We start from the raw sequence: 10,381 nt of genomic DNA on the forward strand, positions 1-10,381 counted from the left end.
CTTCAATGATATTTTTGCTTTTCTGTTAATCTTCTCTTAAATTAAATTTGTTTTGCATGTGTGGTCAATTTGATATTGTTGTGGAGAAGTCCATCCCTGTCCAACTGCCTGTGAACAAATTTTCCACGGGGTTTTCTTGACAAAGATACTGGAGTGGTTTGTCATTTCCTTCACCAGTGGACTAAGATGGAGAGAGGTTGAGTGACTTACCCAGAATCACACAACTGGTGAATGTCTTAGACCAGATTTGAACTCATTATCTTCCTCATTCCAGGACCAGAGCTTTGTCCACTGAACCATGTATCTACTCAATTTAAGATTATGAATTGACTGTTTTCTAGTTTCTTGATTATATAGTCAGTTTATTAATATTTTTGTTTATATGGTTTTTATCAGAGGCATATATTGTCATCAGAAGATCTTTTTAGATCCATCTCATAATATTTGTTTTATTATTTAAATTATTCCTCATTTAGTAAAACAAATAAAATGTATCATATCTACAAAAGTAAAATCAACTTTAATACACAACCACATATAAACAGATGATTACTTACTATCTTAATCCCTTAAACCTCACATTAGAAATCATTCCGTAAAACTTCATTCTTAAAATCTCTGAAATGGGTGCAGAACCTTTGTGGAGAGCTTTGTGGGAAGCAAACATGGCCTCAGAGTGTTCTCTTGGCTGCAGTGGCTGGCATGGAAGCATCTGAAAATGGTAGCCTGAGGGGTCCGAGGCAACAGGGCTCAGTGGTGGGGCAGAAGCTGGAGTCACCCTGGTGAGGCACAGGAATGTTGGAGGTTACAACTGTGATGAAGATTTTGAAGATGATGATCTCTATGGCCAGTCTGTAGAGGATGATTATTGGATTTCACCATGAGCAGCTGCTAAGTTTATTGACTCAAGACACAATAAACCACCATCATTTGTTGAGTCAGTAGAAAAATATGACTATGAAAACACAAAAGAACCATCTTCTTGAGCCAGTTTCTAAATTAGCTCTTCCATATCACACCATTCAGGCATTAGAAGAACAGAATACAACACCAGCACCAGTGGAAAAGTCTAATAAGCTGAAGCAACAAATCGATGTGAAGGCTGAACTGGAGAAGAAGCAAAGGGGAAAGCAGTTGCTCAATTTGGTGGTTACTGGTCATGTGGATGCTGGGAAAAGTGTTCTGATGGGTCATCTGCCTTACCTCCTGGGCAATGTGTATAAAAGAACTATGCACAAATATGAACAAGAATCTAAAAAGACCTTGGAGGAACTGAGATCTCACAGATTCCCAGAGTATACCCTACTCTTGACAAAGGTCCCAAAAGTCAAGTAACTGGTTGGGAAAATGCCCAAAAAAGTGGAAAAAAAGAATCTAAAAAGACTGGTAAACCCTCCTTTACTTATGCTTGGGTCTTGGATGAGACTGGAGAAGAAAGGGAAAAGGGAGTTACAATGGGCATAGGTATGACAAAGTTTGAGACCAAGACCAAAGTTATTGCATTAATGGATGCTACGGACCATAAGGACTTAATTCCAAATATGATTACAGGAGCTGCCCAGGTTGATGTTTCTGTTTTAGTTGTGGATGCCAGGAGGGGGTAATTTGAAACTGGGTCTGAGATTGGAGGACAGACACCAGAACATGGACTCTTGGTTCACTGTCTTGGAGTAACACAGTTGGCAGTTGCAGTTAATAAAATGGATCAGGTTATTTGGTAGCAGGAAAGATTTCAAGAGATTATTGGAAAACTTGGACGCTTCCTTAAATATTCTGGTTTTAAGTAGGGTGATGTGGCCTTCATCCCTACAAGTGGTATTAGTGGAGAAAACAAAATTACAAAATCTCAATCAAGTGAACTAACAAAATGGTATCAAGGGAAATGTTTGTTTGAACAAATTGGTACTTTCAAACCTCCACAAAGATCCATTGAAAAACCTTTTAGATTATGTGTATCTGATGCTTTTAAATATCAAGGATCTGGATTCTGTGTGACTAGTAAAATTCAAGCTGGTTGACAAACTGGCGACAAACTGCTAGCTATGCTTCATAATGAAACTTACTCTACAAAAGGAATCATGCTACATGATGAGCCCTTTGATTGGGCAGCAACGGGAGATTACATTAGTCTCACCTTGGTTGGTATGGATATCATCAAAATCAATGTTGCTTATATTTTCTTCAATCCCAAAGAACCCATTAAAGCTTGTTTCAGAACTTGAATTCTCATCTTTAATATTGAAATTCCCATCACTAAAGGATTCTGTGTGCTGTTACACTATCAAACTCTAAGTGAACCTTCTACCATCAGAAGATTGATGTCCTACATAAAAGCACTGGTGAAGTCACAAAGAAAAAAATCCACATTGTTGACTAAAGGCCAGAATGCTTTAGTGGAACTGCTGACACAAAGACCTATTGCTTTTGAATTATACAAAGACTTTAAAGAACTGGGGAGATTCATGCTGTGTTACAGTGGTTCTACTCTAGCTGCAGGTGTTGTCACTGAGAGATTACATGGTATACCAGAAAGAATATTGACCTGTGAATCAGGAGACCTGTCGCAAGTCTTCTACGAACTAGCTATATAAAAGAATGACAGTGGAATCAGGACGTTATCCTCTAACCAAAGGCCATAACTCAACTGGACCTCTGTTTTTAAAAAATCCTGTTGCTCCACTTAAAGAAACAACATACACTTCAGCATTTAAAATGAGGGAGAGAAATTTAAGCTGTAGTAGACTGTTAGGAAGTATTAACATTTTATCCTGCAAAATAAAATGCCAAATGACAAGGGAATGTCACCATCGCATCTTCATTTCTAAAACATTTTCCCTATGAAATTTTAGTTAGATGGATGTGACTCACCAAGAGTTATGGAAATTATCAGAAAAATGTATTAGAAGATATTAAATCATCATGAAATGGAATCTTTCCAGCCAAATACAAGAATGTTTACAGTTGTTTCTTTAGCTTTGTGAATTTACTGCACATTCTTTTAGGAAGATTGACTAAATTAGGCTGTTAGTGTAGTTAAAAGTTAACTTGGATCTTTTTTTACCAAGTTGACTGAAGAAGAATTACCAGATTTTTCAGAGAAAGGCATATTGTGTTGAGCACAAGAATGTATTTCCCCCCAAAGTAAATCTGAAAATGTTTATTTTGAAATTAGTGGAAGCTGCTCCTATAGTGGTCATATTATTTAATAAATGTGAAACAAGTAAATAATAAAGTATCCTGGTCTGAGCTTGAAAAAAAATCTCTGAAATACTCTTCCCATGACTCATTAAATGGTCTTTGCTATTTGGTCTGTGTGTAGCAGAGGGAGAAGTGGGGGTGGGGGTTATCATCAGTTGCCAGCCAGTCATTTGGTTATTTATTTTCAGCTTTTTTACTCTGGTATTCAGACTATACACACAGACAGTTTGTCAAAAGAAAAGTGGCATGAGAGGAGGCCTTTCAAAACTTTATAGGTTGGTAGATTATACCAGAGATTCATTCATTTATTAAGCAGATATTCTGTAAGTACTGAACACTGTAGTATATACTCAGAGTTGAAAATGCAATAAGCAAAACAAAACAAAACAAAGAAAAAATTCCTTCCCTCGAAGAACTTATATTTTACTGAGAAAAAAATATGTGAAAAGGTAAGCTAATATTAAATAATGTAGGAGATATATGAGTTGAAAAAAACTGAAAGCATCAGATATCAAATGTTTGACAAGATGGTAGAATTTTCCCCACACACATACACACACACACACACACACACACACACACACACACATGCACACACACATATATGTGTGTATATATGTATATATATACATACATATATATGACACATAATAAAGTTGAATGCTCAGAATTTGAAGCCAGAAATCCCCTAACTGTCTCATCAAATAGAAGTAGAAATACTTAAAATTCGTCCTCAGCATCCCTACCGACAATCCACATCTAGTAAAGAGAACGACCAATATAAGCAACTACATAGGCACATGCTCAGAGTCCAGCGATGGGAGCCCCTTTCAGGGTCCCCAAGAGCAGAAGTCTGTCTGAACCCTTTCCTAGTACCCTATAAAGATGAGAAGGGGTTGATTCTGCCTATCTGCATAAAGAAAAGAGATTGCACCTGTAGGACAAAAAAATAGCAGAATCACAGTTAGAGTCATTTCTCAACCTGTTGTATTTATCCTGGGTAGGAACCAGATAAGTCCCACCCCCACCCCAGCTATCAGTTTGAGAATATTGATGATATCCAGTCTTTCGGGGTGGTGGCAATGGAGGCATAGGCTGTGGGAGCGGTAGAAAGAAAGGGCCAAAAGAGTGAGGAAGGAAGATAGGCACAAGCCAAGATGAGTACTACCATGGACTCCAAAAGTTAAAGACAAAAATTTGAAGGGAAAAAGTCTGACTGTAGCACAAAATATAAACTATTCAAAGAAATATATAAGATATAAGAAAATCAGTAAAGTTTTAAAGAAATAGCATAACATATTGAATAAGTTACATACTGAGAGTGATTTTTTTTTAAATGAGAGAATTCTATAACTCAGAAGAATCCAAGATCTCTCCTCCTTTCCTCTCTTCACCTCTATCCACTCCATCACATAAGTTTGAGGTATTGTGCTATCAATGTGTACCTCAAAAAGTTAGATAAATTTATATAAATTTGCCTATAGATTTGCCCTTTGAACCAAAGGAAAGAGATAGATATATAAATAGATAGATAGAAAGTTAGATAGATAGATAGATAGATAGATAGATAGATAGATAGATAGATAGATAGATAGATAGATTCATACATACATATGTGGATATTACTCAGCAACACAATCAATTCAGTTTAATTGCTTATTTTTAGTTATTTTAAATGGCCTATCAGTTGATAATTTGACTTAACTTAAATGTCTGGATGTTCAAAATGGTTATGCACACAGTTAGCAAATATATGTTCTTCTTTTTAAAGAGAGAGATGGAAAGAATATATAAAAATGAAAATCATAATGATATAATAATGATAATCATCATCATCATCATAGTTATGTATCATATCCTTATTTTTTTACAAACTTCTCTCACAAAAATCTGAGTTGGGAAATGTTATAATTATTTTATAGATTTCTTAAAATACCACCTACTTTCTGGTATCCTTCCCCTTCCCATCAGAACTTTGACTCTGTCCTTGGAACACTTGGCTATGATAGGTAAAGTTATATTTAATGTTTACTGGAATTACACAATTTTCAAGCCATGCTATTGTTTGCATATGCCTTCTCCTTTTAGCTCACTTTTCACTGTCCATTTCCTAGTCAGAATGTAATCTTCTTGAAGGCACAGAACATCTTGTGTGCTTGTATTTGTATCCTTGGCCCACAGCACAATGCCCAGAATACAGTGTGTGATGGATGAATGCTCCTCCATGCATTCTGTTGTGGAGACTGGTACGTTTCTATCATTCTATTATGAGCCGAACTTTTTCTCAGTCATTGTTGACACATTGCTATCCTTTCAAACTCTCCATGAAATAGATAATGCAAATGGCATTATCTCTGCTTTATGACTATGGGTTCAGAAGTTCTACGAAGTTAATTATGTCTTGCCACAATCACATAATATCAGTTTCACAACTTGAAGTCACATCCACTGATTTTAACAGTGGCATTTTTAACACTTTATCTTGTTTCTCTTCATGTGGTATGGACGATTTCATTATTTAAAGGTAAATCTAGGGACCTTGTTCACAGAAACTTCTTTCTGGGTCAAGTAGTTCTTTTCAAGTGATTCAAGCGGAAAGAAGCTAAATGCAATAGGACTTTCTTGTCCTATATGACATTCTATTAGTTTCAAATCAGTGCTTGTTTCATGGTCTTGAAATGTAGACAGTGAAGAGGATAGTTAGGACTTGATGGAACATTTTAGAGATACCATGATAAAATCTGACAAAAGTATTTTGTCAGGAAAAAAAAAGCTCTCCAAAATTTCTTTTTTCAACACAAGCCAGTAAGTCAGCCTTTACCTCTATGTGGTCCCCAAATACAGAAACTATCCACATCACTTGGAGTCATCAAATCACAACAACTTAACATGTTTGTAACTCCATGTAAGTTCATAAAAAAGGCAACTGGGAGAAACCTCAGAGACCATCTAGTGCAGTGACTTCATTTTAACGTGAGGAAACTGAGGCCCATGGAGGTTACATTCCTTGCCACAGGTAACGCAGCTAGTAAGCATCTGAGGTGGAATTTTAATACAAGTCTGCTGACGTCAGAGTCAGTGTTCTTTCTTCTGTATCACTCAGGAAAGAAAGAGGAATGGGGATAGTAGTTTCATTTTCATGTGATGCCCTGGGACAAATGTGTAGGTGCTGATTGGAGGCTAGAAAGAATTACCAGGAATTAAAAGGAAATAGGCACATAGGGGTGTACATTGTTAACATACTTTTTGCTTAATTTGAAGATCTTTCCCACCCATTGAAAGGACCATGTGACCTGCTTAAATCACATGGAACCCTAAGTCACACGTGGTAGGAAAAACTTGTTGATTTGGTGGAACAGGAAGAATGGAGCGGAGCTGGGAAGAAGTTGGTGAGAGCACTTAGAGGAGAGAGGACACAGGCAGGCACAACTATTGTTGTTTCTGGAAAGGCCCCAGCAAGGGGTAGAGGGGGGAAGCCTTGGGAATGGTGTTCTCCCCTACAGCGCTAATGTGTATTGACTTCTTGGCTACTATGAATTTGGCATTCTGGTTTGGGGATTTGGTTTTCTGGTGTCTGAATAAATGTTTTTCTTCTACCTTCTCTTATACTTTGTGATGCAGAACTACACCAGCATATTCATAGTCACTGTCAACGTTGTGAATATTGTCATGGTGTTACAGGGTGGCAAGGATCCAAGAGTTATGGCACCAGTCCAGAATGTGGCAATGATAATAGTAGCAGCCAGGTCATCCACCAATGAGCCAGCACTGAAGTATACTTAAGTCAAGTGGAACATGGGAACTATATTACTCAGATAAATGGATAATACAGGACTAGAGGTGGATGGGTGCAAATATTCCCTTAAGTGGAATTCCAAATTTGGTCTCACTTCTGCTACTTTCCTTATTGTTATTGTCAGCTTGGTTATATAAGGCCAGGATCTGAACATTCTGGGGGTAGGGAAAGATGTCGCTCTTCCCACCATCCCCACTACTGCTTCCCAGGACTTTGAGTCCCATTTCTTTAATTTACACATTATAATAAATGTGTTTTATATCCCTTTTTTATTAGAAATTTATTGCTTGAAAAGGAGGTGATGTATTCCTTGAGAAAGGTAGTGAGACAAATGAAAAGATTGAGAGACAGAGTTTTGGGGTAATTAATAATCAATTTATTAATTAGGGTAGCTGATAAATTGATGGTCAGTGATTTCTCTTGGTAACCTAGGACCCCAATGGAGACACTGAATGCCTCAAAGTTTTGTTGTTGTTGTTGTTTTTGACAGAGGAATCCCCTGATTAACAATGAACAGTTAATGAGGAGGTGGGCATATTAAGGAAGAGATAGACTAATGGATGTCAGCTCCTCCTGCTGGGAATGTGCTTTGATCAGCTGTCTCCGGGAAAGGACAAAGAAATCCATTTCTGTCCAGAAAACTCTGGTTGGTTTTCTCCTTCATGAGCTGAAGTTTACTTTAAACTCCAATGCAGGGGTATGAGGATGTGGGATTAATGCTTTGAGGCTAGAATTTACCTAGATTAGATTCTGTTTACCATCAAATAAAAGTAAGGTCTCCTAGTTGGTCAAGGTCTCTCCCGAGCATTGCTGAGAATGTTCCTCAGGGGGATTTGGGAAAATCTCATGTATCAGCAATATTCCTCAGAGACTGATTGACTGACTGAAAGTGACTGGTCCCTGAATAAGGAAATAATGAGAAAAAATTTTAATCTGATTTAACAACTGAATATTAATACAATAGAAAAGTAATTTCCCTTGGTATTCATTTAATCAATCAATAATCATTTTTTCCAAGTTCTTTCTGTGTTCAAGGTGCTGTGCTAATCATTGCAAATAAAAAACAAGTTGTAAACAATTTCTTCCTTCTAGAAGTTTATATTCATCCAGGAGCATAAATTTATGCAAATGCAAGTGCACAGGAAAGATATACTAATGAATTCCAGGCAACTGGGTGTAAAGGAGTTAGTCATTGAAAAGAGATAAGGAAAGAGATCTCTTGTATAAAACAGAACTGTGATACTGAAAAAAAATACAAAGGTGTGGAGGGAAAGTATTCCAGAGAAGTGTGTCAGACAATATAAATGCATAGAGAAAGAAAGTGGAGTGTCCTTGTAGAGGAACTGCAATTAAGTCAGTATGCCTGGTCTGTAGCATATATGGAGTAAACATGGAAATAGACATTTAAGAAAACAGGAAGAAATGAACTACTATAGGTTTAAAAGTTACCAAGTTTATTTCAGTGAGCCAAAATATGATCTTCATCAAGGTTATTAGCAAAAAGTATCTCTAATGTTTTTATTAGGCCAACTTGTGAAAGTAAGGACCCCAGCCTACACAGGAGGGTCTGCTCTACAGGTTCTTTGATCTGCTTTTCTAAAAGTAAAGCAACTTTTGAAGGGTCAGCAATCACTTTAATCAAACACATATGTCATTCACTTAGTTCAGGGGAAAACGACATCACCCTGAAATTCAGAGAAAATACAAAGAAATCAAAATCAACAGACTTCCAGCTGCCTGAAATAAGCAATACATACATCATAGATCAACAGACAGATCCAATTGTCAGACCATTATATACATAATTACTAGAGAGAGAAACACCGACATCTCGGTTTTCAAAGCTGGGGGGCTCCTTAGCAGCTTCCCGGAGTCTCATCTGGCACACAAACCTTCTTCCAAACACTAAGCCCCAAAGAAAATCCTCACCTCAGAGTACTTATACATTTTTCAGAGCCAGAGGGCATCACAACCCCTGAGAACCAGTGCCTCCATTAGAAAATTAACCAAAGGTGTTTGAGACCTATTAATGGACAGGGAAGATCTTTAACTCTTCCCCCCACCCACTATTAAACTGAAATTACCATCATGCAACTATAAAGAGTAAAGGAGTATAGATGCTTCAATTAACATTCAGTTTACATTCAAATAGTCTATTTCCATTTGAAAAAAAATGTTTCTTTAAACTTTGAGTTCCATATTCTCCCTAACCCCAGTGCCTTCTCCATCAACTGATAAAGCAAGCAACATAATATAATATACATGTGAAGTCATGTAAAACATTTTCTTGTTAGCCACGATGCAAAAGAAAAGAAAAGAAAAACAAAGAAAATGGAAAAGTATATTTCAATTTGTATTCATAGTTCAGCTGTTCACTCTCTGGAGATATATGGCACTTCTCATCGTGAGTTTTTTGGTATTGTCGTGGATCGTTGCATTGATCAGAAGAGCTAAGTATTTCACAGTTTATTATTCTTATGATATTGTTGTTACTACGTAAAATAATTTTCTGTTCTCTTTGCATCAGTTTTTACAGACCTTTCTATTTTTTTTTCTGAAATCTGCCTGTTCATCATTTTTTATAGCATGAGTATTTTATAACAATTATATAGCACAATTGGTCCAGCCATTTCCCCAACTGAGGGGCATCCCCTCAATTTCCAAGTCTTTGTTATCAGTAAAAGACCTGCTATATATATTTTTGTGTGTATATGTTCTTTGCTTTTTTCTTTGATTTCTTTGGAATATAGATCTCGTAGTGGTTCTGGAGAATCAAAGAGTATAGACAATTTTATAGCCCTTTTGATATTGTTCCAGATTTTCTCCAACATCAGTTTACAACTCCACTATCAAAATATTAGTAACCCTATTTTTTCACAATCCCTCTAGCATTCACCATTTTCCTCTTCTGTCAAGTTAGCCAATATGATAAGTGTGAAATGGTAACATATTTTGTTGTTTTAATTTCCATTTCTCTAATCAATAATAATTTAGAATATAACTTCATATGCCTATAGATAACTTTGGTTTCTTCTTCTAAAAAGTGTCATTTCATATTCTTTGACCATTTATCAATTAGCGCATGGCTCTTATTTTTTATAAATTTTACTCAATTCCTTATGTCAGAAATGAGGTCTTTATCACAAAGACCTGCTAAAACTCTTTAAAATACCAATTCACTAATTATGGTGCTTTTTAGCAAAATGAAATTTCCCTGCTTACATTTTCTGATTAGGTCTATTTTTTTTTTTTTGTCTCTGATCATGATACCACTGCCGTTTTCACTTTAGTTAAAGCATAAGAGATCCCTCTCTAGCCTCTTATTTTAATTCTGTTTGTGTCTTTCTATTTCAAATGTGTCACTTGTAAACAATATATTGTTAGAAT

The 10,381-nt window shown here is 36.4% G+C and overlaps 1 pseudogene; it reads left to right on the top strand.

The window, feature by feature from the left end:
• Positions 1 to 957: 957 nt before the first annotated feature.
• On the top strand, positions 958 to 2,591 carry LOC140499782 (HBS1-like protein pseudogene; annotated as a pseudogene).
• The last annotated feature ends 7,790 nt before the right edge of the window (positions 2,592 to 10,381 follow it).

Source organism: Notamacropus eugenii, chromosome 1 (genome assembly GCF_028372415.1).
Source record: "Notamacropus eugenii isolate mMacEug1 chromosome 1, mMacEug1.pri_v2, whole genome shotgun sequence".
NCBI classification, from domain to species: Eukaryota; Metazoa; Chordata; class Mammalia; order Diprotodontia; family Macropodidae; genus Notamacropus; species Notamacropus eugenii.